The sequence below is a fragment of the Lissotriton helveticus genome, chromosome 10 (assembly GCF_964261635.1).
Source record: "Lissotriton helveticus chromosome 10, aLisHel1.1, whole genome shotgun sequence".
Taxonomy (NCBI): Eukaryota; Metazoa; Chordata; class Amphibia; order Caudata; family Salamandridae; genus Lissotriton; species Lissotriton helveticus.
In genome coordinates this window covers 524,259,265-524,282,815 of record NC_136071.1, presented here as the reverse complement: position 1 = coordinate 524,282,815, position 23,551 = coordinate 524,259,265, and positions in this window count along the sequence as shown.

Sequence of the window (23,551 nt, the reverse complement as noted above, 5' to 3'; positions counted from 1 at the left end):
CACAAGGCCGCTCGCAAAACAGCCAACAGCTGGAAGTAATTGACTGGTCTGCCATTGTTGTGTTTTAAATACCTTACCTACCCTGGGCCCCTGGCACTGCAGAACCATAGCCCAGCGCACAGGGCAAATGTTTCTCTCTGGGTAACGAGGCATGTAAACGTCTTTCCCTTGTCCCCTCTGATCGGTTTTTGACTGGTAGAGCGAAACCTGCACCCCTTCCCCCGCAATGAACCTCTTACCACTGCAGACCCTTACTCCCTTTACCACCCCATTACCTCAGATACTCGAAATGCTCCAAAAAACATCCATGACATGAGGGATGCAAACGGACCCCTTTCCTCCTGACCATAGCATACCTCTGAAAGAAATATGTCTCTTTACTACGAAAGTGCTACAATGCATTCCATTACAACGCGGTTGTTACAACGACCACGTTGTTTCAACATGAACCATTACATTGCAAGTTGTTACAACGACTTGCTGTAGGGGGCGCGCTCGACTTAGGAATAGTATTATTTACTATTCCTACTCCAGTTTGTGCAACAGCAGAGAAGGTGTTGGATTGTAAATCCAACACCAGCGCGCCCCCTACAGCAAGTCGTTGAAACGACTTGCGATGTAATGGTTTGCGTTGAAGCAACGTGGTCATTGTAACGACTGTGTTGTAATGGAATGCGTTGTAGCGCATTTGTAGTAAGCTGTCTCCCTTCCGGAAGGGCTTGTATCACCTCGGACAACAACTTTAAAGTCCGGGCCCTTCGCTGCCGAAACCCTGGCCAGTCTCCCTCACCCAACCCTCCAGAATCCTACTTCCCAGTTTCCCTGCTGACAAAGCTTAGCCCCATAGCAGCTTACCCATGAATGCAATACTGGACAATTTGCCGGCTATTGTAACTTTTGACTGTCCTTTTTCTATGAGAGAGAGAAGAAACTGAACCACATCCTCCACCCTCTCCCATTCCTGTGACCTCCTGATGGCCCCCCCAGCCAGGAATTCTGCTCATGCTTGCTGGTAGGCTTTCCTTGTGGAAATCGCTAACGACCCAGCTACCAACTGGAGCATCCTCGGTCTCCTAATGACCAAAGTTTTTGTGGCATCCGAGTCTTCACCGGATCTGCCTCCATGGCCAGCCCATGGAACCTCTCCCACTGCGAACGAGAAAAAGCATTGGCAATGTCATTGTCCACCCCAGGACGTGTCTGGCTCTAATTGCGATGTGTAAACTCAAGCAACGCAGCAAAAACACCCTTAAAAGCTGCCACAACTGGGGTTCCCTTGCTGACTGTTGATCACGTGCACCACTGACATATTGTCCACCTGGAATAGGACCTTTTTGTGGGTCAGCTGCTCTTCCCAAAGTGCCACTGCCACTACAACGGGGAAAAATTCTAGGAAGGCAATACTCCGCTTACCCCTTTTCCACTGGTCTGGCCATTCTTCCACGCACCTGTGGCCTTGCCAATAAAGACCAAAGCCAGAAACCCCTGTCACGTCAGAAAACCATTGTGCATCCCATTCCAGCTCGGTGAGAGCCGCCAACGGGATGCCGTTGAACGACTGCAAGAAAGTCCTCCACATTCTCAGGACCTCACTCACTCCTTCTGACAACCTGACGTGATGGTGTGGCAGAGGCAAGCCTGAAGTAAGACAAAATAATGGTGGCTTGTCCCCTGAAATGGCAGCTTATATATATACCTTGGGCTACAGAGTAAACTTTGCTAAGGAAACTGTTGCATTACAGAAGCAACTTTATGATTCACACCTTTGGCTTTGTGAAGCAGTTTGTAAATACGAACTGTTTGATCCATCAGTCATGAGAACATAGAAAAAAATTATAGCTAATTCTTTTTGTTTACCTGCAGATTTGATTGCCTATTTGGATAGTCATGCAACACTTGTGATGGACTCTCAAACTTCCACACCTGACAATTGATCTTCGGTCATTTCGCTGTTGTAATAACCTTCTGTACTTTAGTAGTTACAATGGCACTCTCTCTCCAACTTGGATTGACCCTTCGCTGTCTCAATGCTTCATTTAATTTTTCTTCCATTGGGATTATAATTGTCATGTTTGTTTTGTTATTTTTATGAGCTACTTTCTCTATATACTTTGTATAATTAGTTCCAGTCTTCCATTTACTTTCATATCCTTTCCTATTTCTTTTTTATGGCTATTAGGTACACTTTCAAAATTGCTTCTCTAAATGTTTATAGTCTCCGTCATCCAATAAAGAGGAGGAAAATATTAGGTTATTTAGCGAAATTGAAAGTGGATATATGTTTTCTTCAAGAAACTCACATTGATGATACTATTTTGGCTTATATGACAACATCCTGAGTTGGCACTTGTTTCATCACCTGCACAGAGACACAACAATGGAGGGGCATTGTTTTCTCTCATAAGTTATCATTTAAAATTATAAACAGAATTCTGAAGGTAGATATCTGTATGTTCAAATACTAATTGACAAATAGCTATTCATTTTTTCACTGGTTTAGAGGCACCAGCAAGGATGCCCTTTATCAACTTTACTGTTTAATTTAGCCACTGAACAACTTCTAACTCTTATCCATGCTTCTATGGCTAATACAAGCATAACCATCAATGATACAGTTCTTAAAGTTTATGCTTAATGCTGATAGTGTTTTACTTTATATCAAGGACCCTGCGTATACTATGCCAGTGATATAAGATAGTATTAATGGATATGCATTAATATCAGGATACAGTTTAAATATCAATAAAAATGCATCTTTTTCTTTTAAACATATTGTACTGCGGATATATTACATGGCACTGGTATTATATGGAAAACTGCGGGTCTTTAGAATCTTGGTATTTATTTTCTTAAAAAAAGAAAAAATACAGTTGATTTAAATTGTGAAACAATGTAACTAATATTATGAATAAATTGGACAAATGTTCTCCCCTTAACTTAACGTGGTGGGGGAATATTGAAGCAATACAAATGGTAATTGATTCTCAAATGCTATATGTACTATCAATGTTACCAGTTACTTTACCTACATCTTCTTTACTACTATTAATAGACTCCTAGTTAACTTTATTCGGAATAATAAGGTACAGAGGATTAAATAAAGAACTCTACAAACTTCAAAATTACAGGGAGGATTGGGCATCCTAGATTTTAAGAAATATTTTCTATTTATAACAGTGCAAAGTGTTTATTGGTTCTCTAACCTGGATCCTTACTTAACACCAACGTGGGGTTTAATTGAAAGAAATGTTGTAGCGCCCTTTCCTTTACAAGCAATTCTTACTATGGATTTTAAAAAAGCAAAAAAAAATTTCTCCACTTCTCAATACTATAAAAAATACTACATTAAGGGCCTTATTATGATATTGGGTGGTCAGACTGCTGCACACTATCATGTCGATCAGGAGTAAGCCTCCATCTCGCACAGTGCAAAAGGGTGCTGCTTCTTTCTACCGCTCGAGTAGAAGTTCTACTCGAGCTGCAGCTTCTCAATGCGAACTGAAGGTTTCTCAACGTGAGCAGTGGCGACCATCCTCGACCACTCGCGTTGAGAAATCTCGCTGAGAAGTGGTCTAGCATTGGATTTTCCCCGCTCGCCAACTTTACTGTTGCTGAGTGCGAGTGAGGAAAAAGGAGTTTTTCAGAACTACGCAAGCTCCGTGGAGTGCGAAAAACTCTGAAAACTCCGGGAACTGAGCGGAGTTCACTGCCCGGGCTTAGTCAGGAGACTGACCGACATGCAGGTGACAGTCCAACCGCTCAATCATGATGCGACTGCCGGTCTGGCAGTCGGAAAAGTGCTCTTTAACACGGCAGCTTGTGCTGCAGCCTCGAAATTATTACTGGTAAATCTTCACTTATTACTTTCCCACTTTTGTATATGGATATTAAATTACTTTATTTATTAATTTCTTCTGCTATCAAATTTATAACTATGAATTGAAAATCTGCTAATGATATATCTCCAAGCTCTTGGTGGAATTAGATACTATTTCAAAGGAATGGAATAGAATTTTCTTTTAATAAGATTAATAAGCCACTTTCTATTACATGTTTTATTTGGAAGACCCTGAATGCTTTTCTTAAAATTTGCTAATTTAGTAACTAAAATGTATTAGATAATATTGTCAAGGTTGCCCTAGTTATGTTTTCTTTTTTTAATATAATGTATGGTTGTTGTATATAACTAATTTACACACTTATCTTTTCTCATTGTATCAGATATCTTCTTAGTTAGATTACTACTTTACTGTTATTTTTTGTTTGTCTCCTTGTTACAATATGAAAATCAAAATATTTTGAACAGGAGCATGTTGGGTTATGAAGGTTCTATGAAGGGCGGTTGAGAGGCTGCAGAGCAGGGGCTGACAGATAAGGTTGTCTGGGAAATAGGTAGATATGTGCCTGTGATTGACCCCCTCTCACTCCTAGTAAATCATGGACACTGCACTGAAGAGGAAGATCATAAAAAGGTGACTTGTGACAAATTGTTTTGTATGCTAGGCACCCAAGACTGAGTTTTAATCTTACCTCATACAGTGTTGAGCCAGCTGAGGTCAATGAAGATCGGGGGAATGTGATCATATTTTTTGAAGAAGTGAGAAGTCTAGTTGCTGAATGAAGAACTGCTTTAAGATAATTGAGGGTGGCTTGAGGCATGCCTGCTGAAACAACATTTACATAGTCCAGGCAAGATAAGATAGTGTCAGGGCTGCAAATTACATGAGAGCTGCATGTAGAATAGTTTATGAATTTTTAACTGAGCCAGAAAATAAAAGTTTGCAGCTTTTGTTATTTTGCTTATGTGAGAGACCATAGATAGATGGGAGGGGACGATTGGTGAGAGCGCCTATGAGAAATTGGCAGTGTTCAGTTGCTTTAGCAGATATGGGTTGACACAGTTATGAATTTTGGATAAAACAGTATACATTTGATGTGAGGAAAACGTCGGCCATCCATGATTATCTATTTAAGAATTCCACAACATCCGGAATTAGAAACCTAACCAAAGGAAGAACAGGGATTACACTGAACATGTGTGAAAAACCCTCTTTCCAGAAACAAACATTATTTTCTGGAGTCCCCTCACCCACCAGGGTTACCCCTAGGTGGCATGCTTCATCAGTGGGATCCTCTCAATCCGCTGCGTATTGAGGCGTGCTGCGACTTGTGAACTACGTAGGAGCACTTCGTTTTTGGAAAATATGAGTGGTGCAGTGATGTGGAGTGGAAAAAAGGTTAAAAGTATGTAGCTAGAGAGCTAATATTTTATTCCTGCTCCTAGTCGGTATGTTTTAAAATCAGGGGGGATTACTAGGGAAAGACCTCACTTCAATGAGTATGGTGTCCCTAGTACTGGGTCGACATGTTTCAAGCTTTACCCTAAAGCTCTTCCTCAGGACCACACAAGGGCCAGCCCCGTGCATACCACTCCTAAAGAACCCTGTGAACAGGAAACAATGGAGTGCACACCTAATGTGTATTCACCTGATATTTAATACATACAGTTGTACGCTGTATCTGTAGGAAATAAAGCATAAGGAAAATTTTAAAAAGCCTGCCTACCAGTCAAGCAGGCAGGTCCTTCATATATGCAGGGTCGTATCTCGATCAATGCACTCCTCTATAGTGGGTGTACTTAACAGCTATTTTGTGCGATCATCTGTGGTGGAGGAAATCAATCACACACAATGTCTTTGTGAAGAAAAGTGGTTATGTACAAATTGCAGTTTAAAAGCACTCGTAAAAAAGACACCACGTGACAAACAACATATAAAAAAATAATAGTATTACATATCAATTACACATACTTTTGTTTAGGCAGAAATATGCCTCATGATCTGCAGGGGTAGAGGGGCTTGTAGTCACACCCTGAAATGAGTGTTGTGCAAAGTCTTGTGGATTTGGAAAATTTCCAGGCATTGTCATGATTGACTATCTCTCTTCTGATGGGATTTATTTCAGTGGAGAACCATGGTTGGGAAGGTTTCTGGCAATGCTGCTTTAATTCTAACGGCGCTCCATGTCCACAGCTGACAACATTATATTGTTGTGCGATTACATCACAGCATTTATATTATTCATGTGTAAGTGGAGTTGCGCTCCAGACATTTTGGGGGTGATTTTTACTGTTGTGATTGGTGCAGACGAGAGAGCATATATGGACAGGAGTAGTGATGATACCAGTCAACAATGATCAGAGAGCTGCAGAGAAATGACAAACTTCTTGAAGATGGGGGGAAGCAGCCAACCAGAGTGAGACTTATGCCCCCCTCCTCCCACTGGAGGGTTGCATAATAGGGGGTTACCCTCCCCCAAGGAAGGGACCCATTGGTCCCAACCTGTATCTACCTGAAATGCCCCTAATTTTTGTATTTTGGGGCAACCATGAATCTTTCCTCCTCAGGCAAGAAGAAGGACCGAAGGGCGGTACTGAAGGAAGAAAAGGACACCAACTGACTTGGCCCCAGCCCTATTGCCTTGTCACGACCTCGACCTGCTCCAGCAGAATCCCAGTATGTCCTGCAGGCCTCCAGAACCCAGAGGACCTACCCTGCCTTCCCTAAAAAGACATTGTCTCCCATGAGCACCCGATTTGCTCACACACAGGCTCCTGCCAAATCAGCGAGTCTGCACCACTCTGCACCAGACACCCACGCCCGAGTTAGAGTGGCTCAACCGCACGAGGAGGTCTCCTCAGTGATCCTGACCTGGGCTCCGGTGATCTCTGACCTGCCTCAAGCCTCCTGACAACACCTGCAGCCACTATATGGAGGATCCCCCCAGACTGTGACCAGAGCCGGTAAAATAAATCTGACACCTCAAGACACCCCTGCACCCACAGCCGTGGGTGGCTCAACCGATGGTGTCCAGGCATCCCCCAGCTTCCCAACTTACCTATCCAACCGGTAGTCGCCTTCCTAAGATCTTTGTGCCCGAGCCTACAGCGTTTGTTGTAACCGGAGAATCCCCATTGAAACCGGCAGGGCACCCGATGCCAATCTAGCACCCTATACCCGGCCGTTGCTGTGGGTGCCTCTTATGTGCCTACTCGGATCCCCCTTTGCCTGGAGCTAAACTCTAGGAGCTTTGCTCCCAAATCCAAGTGGCGTGCCCATGGACAGCCACCAACCGGAGGCCCACTATCCCCCATTGGATAACATTGGGCCTGAGCACTCTGCCCAGGGCCACCCTAGTGCCTCTGAGGGTGTTCTTTGAGTACATCCTTGACCCTGGGGGAACCCTGGTTCTAACCCTAGGAACTCAACTCCCAAGACCGATTACTCACCTTTAATCTGATAACCTGATTTTCTCTCATAGGACTGCAAAGTGTGGAGTTGAAAATTGTATGAACATCTAAACAAGTGTGTTTTGATGACAAATTGAATTACTTACCTTTGACTAGGAAATGTCCCATTGTGGTATCTAGCCATACCACACTGAGTAAAAAATGTAATCTGAAAATTAATCTAAACAATCACAAAGTAACTGCATAGTAATTTCATCTGTTTCTGAACATTTGACCTACCCTTAACAAAGTTAACTGCATTAAACTGCAATATTCTTGAAATTTACTATTTCACTTGCCTGTACCAAGGTCTGCTTGGTTCTCAAATAAAATACAACTAAGAAATAGTTTTTCATACAAACAATTTGTCTGAGTTTAGTCTTTGAGTGTGTGACATTTCTTGCCTGAGTGTGAACAATAAATGTTTAACACTACCCTCTGATAGAGCCTTATTTCTTGCCCACACTACCACAAATAGAGAGTAAGGTGACATCTAATTTTACCTCTGCCTACCTTTGGGATTCCACTGGACTCTTTGCACACTATACCTTACTTTGGTATAGTATATACAGAGCCAGCTTCCTACAAGTATGTATTAGGACTGGGTCTGGCAGTGGATGAAGGGACAAACAGCTCTGGTTCAAGTGCAGGCCCTTCCTCTTGCCTTCTTAAAATGTGGATTTCTTACCAGGCAGTAGAGACCAAGTATTACTTTTTAAATAAATTTGGAAAAAAGGTTGTTTATTGGCATTTAGCAGCTCAGTACACATGGTACATCAGCAGCACATAAAACACAGGAACCGTAAGCTGGTCAAACTGGCACCAAGTAGAAACATTTCCCTTAACTACCCCCTAATTTCGTCCCCCCCGACATTCCTGCAATATTTGTGCCTGAAAAACTGGGTTGCTTCTTGCGGAGTCCAAGCATGAACAGTAAACACCTTTTTCTCTATTGCCAAAGATTACCTGTCCTTATGAAGAATAATCATAGATAACCGCTGGAGATTTGGTGTACTATTTATCTAAATATACTTTCATTGTAACGCAAGTCCTTTAGTAACAAGCATTTCCAATATGCAAGTTTAAGCTATTGGCATTGTAAATGACAATGCCTTTTATTTATGTTTTAAAAACGAAAACGAAAACAAAAGCATTGTTATTCGCAATGTCAATAGCTCAAACCGCGTAAATGCGAGACCTATTGCTTTGCAAATGCCTGTTAGATTAGTGAGTAGAAATGCTCCATTTCGGCCCGCACTGCAAATTAATTAAATAAACAAGTGCGGCCGCTAAAGTGAAAGCGGACCGGATGCAAATAAAAAAGAAAAATAGTGCTTACCGACTTATGAAGGAGACCGTTTAACGCCACAAGTAAAAGATCCAGTCCTCATGAGAGGTAACAAATGGCGACAGGGCGGTAACAAGGAGGGACTAACAAGCCTTATTATCAATCGGAAGCCAGCATTTACCAAGGACAATGACACCAGCCAATGAAAAATATAGGCGGAGAGAAGGCGAGGCTTTCACGGCATACTCGACTACTGCATGCCTCGCAGAGCGAGCAGCGCATGCGCACTGTCACTAGGCTCGACCTAATAAAAACAATAAGTTTCATCGCGGAGCAGAGAGAAGCACTATGCCTCCTATTCTGGGCACCGGGAGAAATGTTCTGGATAAATGAGCAGAAGAATATACCGTTTTATGATGAATCCATAGTGTTCATTACTTTGGCCACTAGGTGGCAGTAGTCATTCAATATACGAGATCAGACCGAAATGCTAAATCAAAGATGACTGATCAAGCGTTAACGACAGATTCAGTAGACATCAAATTTGACAACAGTGGTGTGTGGAGATGTGCCTCTTGAATATGGAAGGCAATTTTGGTAGAATTCAACCTTACGCATGGGGATGTTAGGCATGCGTGCTCAAACATTTTCTCAGGGGGCCACAAAGTATGTACTCGAGGGCCACATCAATGCGAAGCCATCCATCCCCTAGCAGACAGGGTTAGATGGGGGATTATCGTGACAGGAAAAAAACGACTTTTAAAAAGTTTACTGGAAAATGCTATAAAAAAAAATCTTGACACATTTTGCATACATACCGACATTTGCAAACTGGTAAGTGGGAGACTGGAGAAAAAAGTCGTGAGAATGTTTTTTCCTGGGGCCCAATAGCAATCTAAATGCACATCACATTTGCACCAACAAGGATTCAAACCAGTGACCCTTCAGTTACACTCAGAAATCTGAAATATGTAGTGCAGCCCTCCTAAATTTCCCAGATCCATGCACGATGTGCCACATCGGTCCAGTTTTTTTTTCTTTGAATTCTGGGACTTGTAGTCTTGTGTGTTCCATGAGAAAACAGGACTTCAAACAGAATAATTTTTTTTACAAAAAAACTGGACTAGAGCTGAACATTATTCTTGGACCTGGGAAACTTGCCAACTATGGTAGTGATCATAATGAGTTTTTCTACCACAACAATGCATTTCCAACTATTTGTTTAACTTGCATTAACTTTTCATTTAAGATATGTGCATCTTATTTATATGCAGTTTCCTGTAGGCTAGAGACCAACAAAGTATTTACAGAATGTTTTGTTCTTTTTAGGTACCTGCTGACCCACTCCCCACACTCACTAACCTGGTCCATTATACTTAAGTTCACAGTTCCCATAGTTTTTCTATACATTCCCCAGAGACGACTCAGATAAACTTTCACCTATGAGCCTCGAAGCCTACCCGGCAGTACAATCTGAACTAGCTGTAGACATAAAGCCCAAATTTGAAAAAGGGGGGTGGTTGGTAGTTCGGACTGGACTGTTCCCATGAGGCACAGGGTCAGAGCTGATTTGCATATAGCCAGTGTCTAACCCAGGGTGGTGTGGAGTGCAAAAAAACGATGGATTTAGGCCCAGATCCTTGTACTGGGGTGAATGTATGACATTGTTCTACATTCTGTCCATCAACTGTGTTTTTTGCAATTTTCACCCCGAGTGGGCTGGGTATGCTCAGACGTGAGTCCCAGGCTCTCCACACCACTGGAGTCAAGCTATCCAGGCTGATGAAGGCTGATAGCCAGAAACCGGTCCTTGGATGCTTGATTCCGGTCTGGGAAAGACATGGCTTGGTAGTTCGGACTGGACTGTTCCCATGAGGCACAGGGTCAGAGCGGATTTGCATATAGCCAGTGTCTAACCCAGGGTGGTGTGGAGTGCAAAAAAACGATGGATTTAGGCCCAGATCCTTGTACTGGGGTGAATGTATGACATTGTTCTACATTCTGTCCATCAACTGTGTTTTTTGCAATTTTCACCCCGAGTGGGCTGGGTATGCTCAGACGTGAGTCCCAGGCTCTCCACACCACTGGAGTCAAGCTATCCAGGCTGATGAAGGCTGATAGCCAGAAACCGGTCCTTGGATGCTTGATTCCGGTCTGGGAAAGACATGGCTTGGTAGTTCGGACTGGACTGTTCCCATGAGGCACAGGGTCAGAGCTGATTTGCATATAGCCAGTGTCTAACCCAGGGTGGTGTGGAGTGCAAAAAAACGATGGATTTAGGCCCAGATCCTTGTACTGGGGTGAATGTATGACATTGTTCTACATTCTGTCCATCAACTGTGTTTTTTGCAATTTTCACCCCGAGTGGGCTGGGTATGCTCAGACGTGAGTCCCAGGCTCTCCACACCACTGGAGTCAAGCTATCCAGGCTGATGAAGGCTGATAGCCAGAAACCGGTCCTTGGATGCTTGATTCCGGTCTGGGAAAGACATGGCTTGGTAGTTCGGACTGGACTGTTCCCATGAGGCACAGGGTCAGAGCTGATTTGCATATAGCCAGTGTCTAACCCAGGGTGGTGTGGAGTGCAAAAAAACGATGGATTTAGGCCCAGATCCTTGTACTGGGGTGAATGTATGACATTGTTCTACATTCTGTTCATCAACTGTGTTTTTTGCAATTTTCACCCCGAGTGGGCTGGGTATGCTCAGACGTGAGTCCCAGGCTCTCCACACCACTGGAGTCAAGCTATCCAGGCTGATGAAGGCTGATAGCCAGAAACCGGTCCTTGGATGCTTGATTCCGGTCTGGGAAAGACATGGCTTGGTAGTTCGGACTGGACTGTCCCCATGAGGCACAGGGTCAGAGCTGATTTGCATATAGCCAGTGTCTAACCCAGGGTGGTGTGGAGTGCAAAAAAACGATGGATTTAGGCCCAGATCCTTGTACTGGGGTGAATGTATGACATTGTTCTACATTCTGTCCATCAACTGTGTTTTTTGCAATTTTCACCGCGAGTGGGCTGGGTATGCTCAGACGTGAGTCCCAGGCTCTCCACACCACTGGAGTCAAGCTATCCAGGCTGATGAAGGCTGATAGCCAGAAACCGGTCCTTGGATGCTTGATTCCGGTCTGGGAAAGACATGGCTTGGTAGTTCGGACTGGACTGTTCCCATGAGGCACAGGGTCAGAGCTGATTTGCATATAGCCAGTGTCTAACCCAGGGTGGTGTGGAGTGCAAAAAAACGATGGATTTAGGCCCAGATCCTTGTACTGGGGTGAATGTATGACATTGTTCTACATTCTGTCCATCAACTGTGTTTTTTGCAATTTTCACCCCGAGTGGGCTGGGTATGCTCAGACGTGAGTCCCAGGCTCTCCACACCACTGGAGTCAAGCTATCCAGGCTGATGAAGGCTGATAGCCAGAAACCGGTCCTTGGATGCTTGATTCCGGTCTGGGAAAGACATGGCTTGGTAGTTCGGACTGGACTGTTCCCATGAGGCACAGGGTCAGAGCTGATTTGCATATAGCCAGTGTCTAACCCAGGGTGGTGTGGAGTGCAAAAAAACGATGGATTTAGGCCCAGATCCTTGTACTGGGGTGAATGTATGACATTGTTCTACATTCTGTCCATCAACTGTGTTTTTTGCAATTTTCACCCCGAGTGGGCTGGGTATGCTCAGACGTGAGTCCCAGGCTCTCCACACCACTGGAGTCAAGCTATCCAGGCTGATGAAGGCTGATAGCCAGAAACCGGTCCTTGGATGCTTGATTCCGGTCTGGGAAAGACATGGCTTGGTAGTTCGGACTGGACTGTTCCCATGAGGCACAGGGTCAGAGCTGATTTGCATATAGCCAGTGTCTAACCCAGGGTGGTGTGGAGTGCAAAAAAACGATGGATTTAGGCCCAGATCCTTGTACTGGGGTGAATGTATGACATTGTTCTACATTCTGTCCATCAACTGTGTTTTTTGCAATCGACATAAAGCCCAAAGCCAGAAGAGGTCAAACAAATGTATCCTTGCAACACCATTTTCTTTTTCTTTTTGTTGATTCTGGGTTTTGTTTCTACAGTCAGTATTAGCGGGGCTGTCCTGATCATAAATTAAGATGAACAGAGTATACAAAAAAAGCCCCAAATCAGAAAACGAACTTGCTTATCAGCAATTGCAGGAAAAACCATTATTTCTCTGCTGCTCGTTCCCAGAGGAAGGTCTGCGGCCTGAAGGAAATGCCTGCCGGGCATAGGTTGAGTACCACCTATGTAAAGTAAGGGGGGGTGGAGGCCATAGGGTGACCAGGTCACGTCAGGGCCAGCTATATAGGGCGGTACCACCTCACGGGTACAAAGCAAGAGGGTGCACCAAAAGCACCTGCTGTTGGGAGTTATGTACGATGCCCAGGCATCCCGGATTTGCCCGGATAGTCATTTTGGCTCATGTCCCAGTTTTTAGAGGGGATCGACTGAAAACAGTGAATGGCCTTTTTTGGTTGTGCTAAACCTGTGCTTGTTAGCAGTGTTAGAAGCTGGGTTTCTGTTGCAGTAACCCCCCCCCCACACACACTTTTGCCAGACTACTGATGTACTTTGAATTGATGTGCCCTGGGTCCCTGCCAATCAGGTTACCAGGGCCTGTGTTCTTTTCCCAAAACTGTACCTTGTACACCCAATTGGCACTCTCTGGCCACAGGTCAGTCTCTGGTAAATGGTACCACAGGTACCCAGGTCACTGTGACCAGGGAAGGCCTCTAAGGGCTGCATCACTTATTGTGCCACTCTTAGAAGTCCTGTACCTTTACACTCACACACTGCCCTTGCAGGCTGCGTGTTTTGGTGCAGAACAAAGTGAAGAGTCGACATGGCACACATACCTGTGTGCCATGCCTACAACTCACTGCCCTGGCATGGATCGGTCACCCCTCTAGCTGGGTGCAGTATACCAGTGGTGAGGGTACAGGCGCATGAGCCCTGTACCCCTACAGTGTTCTAAGGCACTTCTTAGACATTATAAGTGCATTGCTTCCATAAAGAGTATATGGTGCTGGGAGTTTGTCTTTACAAATTCCACAGCACAATAATGGCTACACTGAAAATGGAGAAGTTTGGTCTCAAACTTCTCAGCGCATTAAATCCACAAGGATGCCAGTGTGGATTTAATGAAAAATGCAAACAGAGGGCATCTTAGAGATGCCCCCTGAAAAACGACCAGCCTCTGGTGGGTTCCCTGACTGGTACACACCAGCCTGCCACCACAAGACATGTTTCTGGACCTCTAGGGTGGGAACCTTCACTCCCCGCGCCCAGAAACAAAACCTTTCTTGGGCGAGGTGTTCACACCTCCCCCAGGCCAGGAAGAGCCATCTGTGACAGGGGAGCTTCCAAGGCCTTGCAGCCTTTGTAATGCAACCCCCAGCCCCGCCTGCTATCAGGAGCAGGCCTCTTTCCTGACTCCCCTTCTTTTCGGCTGGAAGACAGGCGGGAAAAATTAGCCAGCTCAGAAGGTGTGCCCACCTCTGCCAACTCCACCCCTCAGGTGAAGCCCACTCTTCAGTACCATCTTGCAGATGGCAGGCACTCCCCAATCAGGATTAGGGATTGTGCTCACACCCCCACGTGGGATAAGCACACCTAAGGGTGCAGTCACCCTAAGATCAGTAGCCTATTGGCTACTGACCTCAAGACCCCTAAATCGCCCCTTAAATATAGTATTTAGGGGGCAGCCTTGAACCAAGAAAGCAGATTCCCGCAACCTAAGAAGAAAAAGGACAAAATGAGACGCCCAGCAGAGGGGACTGCAGAGAACAACTGACTTGGCCCCAGGCCTATCGGCCCGTCTGGAATTTCCAGAGATCCTGCGCCAAAAGTCGCCTTGCCCTGCAGCCAGCGACCTTCAGAATCCTGGGAGGACTGACTACCTTCAACAAAGACCGGATCAGCAGCTCTGTTCAAAAGAAAACTCCCAAGACAGACTCTGAGCCTGCTGAGGACAAAGGAACCCGATGCCTGGAACCACCACTGCACCTGTCGCATACGGCCCGAGTTCGAGTGGCCACCCGTCCCAGCAAGGTCCCCCATGTTGGGTTGACCCCTCCAGGACTCCCCGGTGTCGCCTGCAGCCTCTGCACAGAGACCCCGCCAACCCCAAATGGCCCGGTAAGGTGAAATCCAACCTCAAAAGATACCCCTGCATCCAGCCGCCCTGCACCCTGGAGAAAAGAACCCGAGTTGCACCTACGTCTCCAAGCCCTCCAACTTACCTGCCCAGCTGTTGGTTTCTCCCGGAGGTCTTCCCGCACCGAGCCTGCAGCTAAAAAACAAAAACGAAAATCCCCATTGAAACCAACGCCAAAACAGCACTCTGCACCCAGCTTCCCCTGTGCTGCTGCGGTTGCACTTTTTGTGCTAAACAGGATCTCCCTTTGCCCTGAGCCTAACACCAGGAGCTTTGCTCCCACAACCCAGTGGCCTGCTAGTAAGCAGCCACAAACCGGAGGCCCCTTATCCCCCATTGGATAACATTGGGCCTCAGCACTCTGCATCCGGCCGCCCTAGTGCTGCTGAGGGTGTAACTAGAGTGCATCCTTGACCGTGGGGGGACCCTTGTTCTAACCCCAGTAGCTCAACCCCAAAGACCAAATACTTACCTGGTAACCATTAACTTCATTTCTCTCCATAGGAACCTACTGACTGTTTTACTCTGAAAAATGTTGTGCGTGGAGTTGATTTGTATGGAAACCTGAAAAATAACAATTGTGCCAAACTGATTTTACTTACATTCTCTCTATGAATTGTCCCAGTGAGATATCTAGGCATATAACACTGAGTAGAAAAAGTAATCTAAAAAGTAACTAAAAAGTAATATGTACAATAATTTCAATACATTGACTCACCTGTATTTCACATAACTGCATTTGAACTTGCATTCACTTGTAAAACACTGCAGAATGTATTGCAAAGCATTTATTTAACTTATCTGTGCCAGGCTTGGCTTGGTTCTAGAAATAAAATAACTAAACAATATTTTTATACAAACAGAATTTGTCTGAGTTCAGTCTTTGAGTGTGTGACATCATTTGCTGATTGAGTGTGTACAACAAATGCTTAACACTACCCTCTGATAAAGCCTTACTGCTCGCAAACACTACCCCGAAAAGAGAGTAAAGTGCGATCTACTTATACCTCTGCCTACCTTTGGGGTTCCACTGGACTCTGTGCACACTATACCTCACTTTGGTATAGTATACACAGAGCCAGCTTCCTACAAGCAACTGTTATAAGTAAGCAATTTAATTAACAGTTATGATGCCGGTTTTAGAAATTGCATTTTATTTATTTCCTTAGTGCCTCTTCCGTGTTCCTATGTTGATGAGAGCTGTCATTCTACACCACTGAGTCGATATACAATTGTAGTCCTTCTTTTTTTGCAAATTGTCCTGGTTTTTGCTTCTCAATATCTGGTCACCCTAGAGTTATGTTCCCTGCAAGTTGCGAATGTCTGTGCACCTTTCTTTTCCCTTTTCTTCAGAAGCTTTGGGGGGTGCTCATGCCTCTACACCAGGATAAAGATGACACCGCAGTAGCTCATCATTTAAAAACACACAAGGGTCTTTATAGTCTGTTTTTATACTGGGGCGCGGCTGGTAAATCCAGTGGGGATTAGGGAAAATGGGCTCATAGGCGTGTGATGGGGCGATTGCTACCTGGCTGTTTTCAAGACCAGTCAGAGCTGATAGAAAAGTGAGCAAAAGCCTGTCTTTTTGCCCTTATCAGTTAGTTTGCCACCTGGCCGTTTTTTTAACCTGTATGACCAGTATTATTTTGTTTAGGCAGGTACAAAAGTTAAGAAAATCACCTAAAGTAGGTGTTTTATTTGCCTTATCAGTATATACTTTAAACAGTGAGCAGAAGAAGACCTCCCTTTCAAATGTGTTCTACAGCTGCCTTAAGGATCCTGTCTGAAAATGAAAGACAGAAAAGCCTTGTTGAAACAGGAAGATTGGGTCCATCAGCAGAGTTTACACACAACACCTTATCTCATAGTTCCCATGGATACTTTCTATTCTTCTGTACGTAAGCTTCCATTCTCCAGTATGGCCATCCCGTTTTCTGTGTATTCAGTATATGTCTATTTCTTGGAACTCATGGTTGAGACAATTAGTTAATGGTAGCTTATAAACCAAGGATGGTCATAGGCTGGTGTTGCAATTTTAATGTGCACTTGTTAATCTGAGGTGTCCAGTACTGGTTGCCTGTCAACCTAGCTCCAAGATTGTCAAAATCAATGACACGTTCAATCTTTTCATTGCATGCTTTTATAGAGAACTTCTGTAATTTGTAAGGGCCAAACAACATATCCCTAGGGGCTCTTCTATGGGAAACTAATGCAGCGTGGTGCTGCAAGTTATTTTGCTGCGCCATGCTGCGTCTATTTCCAGGCACAGGGATGCATCATATTTACAGCATAGTCGCATCTCTGTGCCTTTCCCTGTGTTGGTGCACAAATTGCTGCCATGCGCCGGCGCAGGCACCCCTGCACTATGGTGCAACGATGTCTGCATCATGGGGAGATTGTTTTTGTGCAGGAATGTGATTTCCTCTTCCAATGCGTGCTGTAGAATGCAGCTCGCACTGAAAGAGGAAAAAACAAGGAGAAAGGAAAATATTTCTCCTCGTTGCATCTCGCTTCACCACTCCTGGGGGCGGCGTAGCATCCTGACACATTTCCAGATTTACGTTTGCTCGTAAATCTGGAAATGCATCGGTGGACATGGGTGTTGCGTGGGAACACCCACAGCAACACCGATGTCACACCCCTAACACGCAACATATTGCGTGAAATGGGGCGAGATTTACAAGGACACATAAAATCATGCAAGGTGGCTTTACGTGTGCTTGTAAATTTCCTACAGCAGGTTGTGCCGTCAGTGGGTCACACAACGTGACGCACAGACGGCGCAAGGGGCTCATATACAAATCCCTTCGTTTTTAACGTGTTTAGCTCCAGCTCACAATCTGTACTAAACATCCGAAAACGATCGACCCAAAGGTGTTTTTTTTTTATTTAGAGCCTGTCATCCCAAATATCAGTGCCGGTGCATTTTGTGCCCCCAAATTTGGCGCCTCATTGCAAGGGATAGAAAGATATTTCCTTACATCATTTCTATACAGGTAAACAAGGGTTGGAGCCATAACATCTCTCTGCTGGACAGTGTTCTTGTCTCCAATACGTTTAGTTACGTCACCCTTACTACCCATCTAACCTGAGCATAATTAGTATTGTGCAACCTTAGCAATATTGATGGGATATTATAAGAGATACCCATGCTGACCAAGACATTCCAGATCTTATGGCGGGGAATCAAATCACAGGCAGACCAAATATTGGCAAATGCCACATACAGGTGGCCCCTTCCCACTATGCCTGTTTCGCAGTATATTGTACATAGTCAAAAATCTGGTCAATGGTGCTGCCATTAGAGCAAAACCGGTTTGTAAAATCGGATAATGTACAATTTGTTTACCCCACTCTATACGTTCCCCAGCATCTGGTTGCAGAAAAGCATCTGCAAGCTATTGATTACACTAATAGGCCCGTAGTTATGTGGATATTCAGAAGTGCCCTTTTGATGAATCAGTAGAATCTCAGCAGCACACCAAGATTTGGGTAACTCTGTACCCTGCAGAATGGTCTTTGGTGAGCTTATTGGGGTCGGGTGCCCATACATAGGGTTCCGAAACATCTAAGTGTTCTACCTACTTATCTACAAGGATTACATTCTCCACATTCGATATAGCATTGCTAAAATAAAAAGAAAGGGAACTCACCATCATCCAGGGATATACCAGCTGCTTCCAGATATTCCTGTGTTTTTTCCTTAATTTCTTTCTTTCTTTTTGTGATAACATTCTGATATGTTTTCCTACATTCCTGAACATCTTCCATTGATCAGGGAATTTTTTTAGAGGAGCATAAAACTTTTTATCTGCATTGGAGCAGACACGATTAAACCCACAACGCAGTTGTTCTAGTCAAATGGTGTTCTTGGTGGTTAACAACAAACTGATGTATCACAAAGAGAACCAAAAGAGGTTTAAATAGCTTGTGGGTCTGCGTCATCCACCAAGCATTTCAAATGTGATTCCTAATTTGTAATTGAGATCTTCCAAAAAATGTGCTGGATCGATCTGATCTCATTTCAATCGTAGACCTTTATTTTTGGAATAGTTAACAGCTACCCCTTCCTTACGAATTCCTTTAACTCCAATATTCAAACTATTCAATAGTGGATTTTGAGCACTCATATTTTGATATGGTCATGAAATTTAGTTTTTGCAGTAGTTGATTACTTTTTACCATCAGCTTCTTAGGGGAAGGTTCAGGTAGCACTACAGATTTAATTTTGTTTTCAGCTAGCATTTCAACACTGATGACCAATTATACTTCATAATTAAATCATTTAGTGACTAACACAACTCATAGCATAGATCTCTTGGATTCTTCCCATTTTTCTGCATGTAAGGTGCCATTCTGGAGTATGGCCATCCCATTTTCTGTGGATAGTTTACATCCATTTTTGGAACTTATTGTTGAGACAATAAGTTAATGAGCAGATTATAAAGCAATATTTAAGATGTTTTATAGCAGAATAGGTCTATCAGTGGAGATTGCATATAATTCCCAATTGCATAGCTTCCTTGGATTCATTCTATTCTGCGTAATGATCCAAACCACCTTCAGGAAAGAAAGAGATGTCTCCCACTAATTCAAATGAACAATTCAGGTTTGGTACCTAGCATACGTTGCTCCTTGTTTTGTGAAACCTCAGGCCCTTATGCCTCGTTGGGGTTCCACAACGATCCTATAAACATGTGAATCTTGATTATAGACTGAAATTACTTGAGTAGTTCCTTTTTCATAATATATGTGGGGTTAAACAGTCTCCACTGATTATTTGGTCCAGACGCGATTACATAAATCGGCTCTCATGAGGCCTGATAGGTGCCAATAAAGCTGCCTCAAATCCTGATCCAATAACCTCACGTCTTGCTTTCATAAATAATTGTGGCATCTTCAGGAAACCACTTCTTAACACTCCTGGGCCTGTGGAAGACCAGAACACTTCTGTACATGAGGCTGATCAGAAGAGGACTGAACCTGCTGCCTGAACTGAGACGAGCCCTGAAATGACTGGACCTGCTCTCTCATATACCCAGCGCAAAGAAGTGAACCCCAGAGGTCATAATGTTAAAAGTTAGGCTGAAAACCGTCAACATTATCGGCGCCCTCTTGCTCTCCTTAAACCTTTTGTGCGCGTAAAACAGCCGCCATTTTGGACACCATGGCTTCCCCGCTCTCGCCGAGAGCCAGCGCGTCTCTCTCTCTCTCTCCTAACTTCGCTGGCAACCCCCCCCCTGCTTGCACCTGCCTTGAGTCATAAACCCCTCTTCGGCACTGCTCTGCCCCAGGCTCTCATCCTGTTCCCAGCGCGACACCTCCCTGCTTCCCCGTCATGACCTCCGGCCCTTTTTGATGCAACCCCCTTTTCCCCGTGTGCCCGTTTGTCTTCCCCGTTCCCAGGCCGACACCTAGCTCTGCCGATACCAATCTCTTGCCCCTCCCCATACAATAGGAAGCTTCCCTCCTCAAAGGACCCCCGAGATGATCAAAGCCCCCCCCATCCCACGAGATCCGATCGAAACCCGCACACTCCGTGAATCGGCGGAATACCCAGCTGCGCGATGATCATCACCTGTTGTGAACGGGGCGGGGACTTCCACTGTAGCCTTGCATGGGAACGGGCTGGGAAGGGGGGATTCTGAGGATGTCTTTCCATACATCAAAGTATCAACGAGAATGTGTTACATGTAATAAAGAGACAAACTTGTGTATAAGAGGCCAGGCCTCCGGGATGCAGTTAGAGCACCTCAGAACGATACCTTCTGTCCGTTTTCGTTGTGTTCTCCTCCGGAGCGAATAAAAACCTTGTTTCCTGCCTTCCAGTCTCCAGCGCCTGCCTCTTCAATAGTTTAACTTCTTTGTGGGTTCAAGAGGCGACATCGCCGGGCAATAATTAAGGATCTTATATTCTGGTTGGTAGTGCCCCCCAGTTTGTATATTTCCACAATTGGCGTCCCAAGCGTGGGGCCCATCAGCGACCCATGGATCCAGTGGGAGAGGTCCTGACGACAAAGTGAACGACTGCAACGATCGGGAACGCGTCTGTCCGATAGACCCTCGTCTGACAGCCGATCATCCGAACTTCACTGGTTCCGAACAGACCTCTCTCGAGTGATCTACGGTCCTGACTGGGAACCATCAGGAGTGCCGCGAGGATAACGAAGAAGAGAGGACGATCGGGCGCTGGATTCGGAAGTCAGGAAACTGTCCATGCGGTCCGGGTAAGGTCGTGTTACCACGACAAATTGCGAAAAATTGCTTGATTGTTAAATACTAGTATTTCTCTTTTTGTTTATTTGGAGATTCACTGTCTGCAAACGGAGAAACAACAGGCTCTCTCTTTGCAAGCAGTGGAGGATAGGTAGGGCAGACAACCGTGCTTATTTTTCCCCCCCACTCAATAGTCACCTGAAACTGAGCTGTTGTTCACAAATTATTGTTTCCTGGAGATTCCCTGTCTGCAAACAGGGAAGAGACCACCCTTTTTGCAGATAGTGAAAAGGGTAGGTAACGCAGATCTTTGCGGACCTACTCATTCTCCCCATTGCTATTTGTCGGTCTTTTGTTATCTTGATCCATGAGGGATTCACTGTCTGCAAACGGAGAAACAAAGGTCTCTCTCTTTGCAAGCAGTGGAGGATAGGTAGGGTAGCAGCCGTGCTTATTTTTTTCTCCCTCACCCTATAATTGCTTGAAACTGAACTGTTGTTCGCAAAATTACTGTTTCCTGGAGATTCCCTGTCTGCAAACAGGGAAGAGACCACCCTTTTTGCAGATAGTGAAAAAGGTAGGTAACGCAGATCTTTGCGGACCTACTCATTCTCCCCATTGTTATTTGTTGGTCTTTGGTTATTGTGATCCATGAGGTATTCACTGCCTGCAAACAACGTAGAATAGAAATATTCTGTCTAGTCTTTGCACCTAGTGATAAGATAGGCAGTGCTGACTTTTTAGTCCCTCGTTACGAGCCGTCATGTCTGTCTTCTCCCCATTGATTGGTAGCCTGTTTAGCCCGGACCGCTTATTAGAGATGGACCATCCAGCCCCACTGGAGGGCACCCCTAATAAGGACATGTTCATGAAGCATGGATTGACCGCTATTGCCTATAGTAAACTATGGCATAAATATACAAAACAGGGTCAAGAAAGTCAATGGCCCCTGACAGGATCCTTCGATGATGATAAAATAAAAACGCTAGAAACTGCCCTAGGTAAAAACAAGACAACACCTACTATGCTTGATAGCTTCGGCATGTGGCGAAAAGAAACTGAACAGCGTAAAAAGAAAACGAGAGTAGGTTGGAAAAAGAGCTGCAAAAAGCAGCCCACCTAGCTGCTCAGAAGCTAAAAAAGGAGATAGAGGAAAGAGAGAAAGCTAAACAGAAACTAGAAAGGGAAACGCCAAGCCAGTGTCCGGTTAGAACCCCCTCCATGCTCTACCCTGATTTACCCTCGAAACGACAAGCCAATGAGGACCTGCTGTTAGGTCCCCCTATCATCTACATGCCCCCTCCATATGCCCCTTCTCGACCCTTGGCGCAGCACGCGCCACCCCCAGGTACAAGCGAAGGTACCGCCGCAGCGTCGGCCCCAATGGCCTCTGTGCCAGCCGAACCCCTGGTATTAAAACCCGCATCAACGGCAACGTTAGACGAGCATGAGACTCGAGGGGCTGGCCTTGCAAGAACAAACAGACTAGACAAAGATGAGCGAGCGGGGATCGACAAAATAGCAAGGACACTGGTAGAAAGGAAGGATGATGAAGAGTACATCACAGATATGTTCAGCTCGTATACAGGGAGTCACAGACGACATTTTACCGTACGACTGTGTTATCATGTCTTGAATGCATACGAGGACCGATATCGAGACAAAGGTCCCGAGAGCCTAAGGACTCTGTACCGGAAGGTCGATATCGGGGAAGAGGGCGAGTGTGATGTGTCGGACCTCCTTACGCGTACGCTTGAGGTTTTCCGCCACCTCACTGAACGAAAGCCGGGAGCTAAATCCACGGCCCCCGTAGTGACCGAACCACCAACCGAGCAATCTAACACCATGATGCCGATACGTGAGGCTGCCCCTTACTGGGTTCCCCCTCGAGGTACAGGGACTCACGATGATGCAAACAACCAAGATGCGAAGGGAAGGGTAGTATACAACTGGGTCTACCAGCCATGGGACCGGCAAGAGATACTGACATTCCGGAAATCTCTACCCGACCTACGTAAAAACCCCACTGCCTTCTATACTGAATTGGGTACAGCCCTGGGTTCAACTATCATGACCCTGGCTGACATCGACTTGTTCTTCGGGTTATGTCTACCAGCTGATGTGTGGAAGCAAATCCGGAAAGTCGACCACCTTGAGCTGTTCGGACATACCTGGCCACAACTCGATGACTTGGACAAACAACGGGGACCAGGACAAAAGCCGTTGAAATCCATTCTAGACCTCCCAGATAAAATTGTAGAGAAATTAAAAACCCTAATCCCAGAAAAGAAAGTGGACTGGTCGATAGTAACAGCCTGTCGCCAAAAACCCCAGGAGGATGTATCGGAATACTTCTCCCGGTTTGAAACGGTGTTCTCCGATTACAGCGGCCAGGACATGACCACTGCAACCGGACACCATCTGTTTGTCCAGAATTATGTTAAGGGCCTATCATTGGACATCTCCCAGAAACTACAGGCCAGCGAGAGTAGTTGGGCAGCCTCCAAACCTACAGCGATTCTCCAAATGGCCCAATATTATGAGCATCAGAAAAATGAAAACGATAGGGCGACAGAGAAAAAGAAG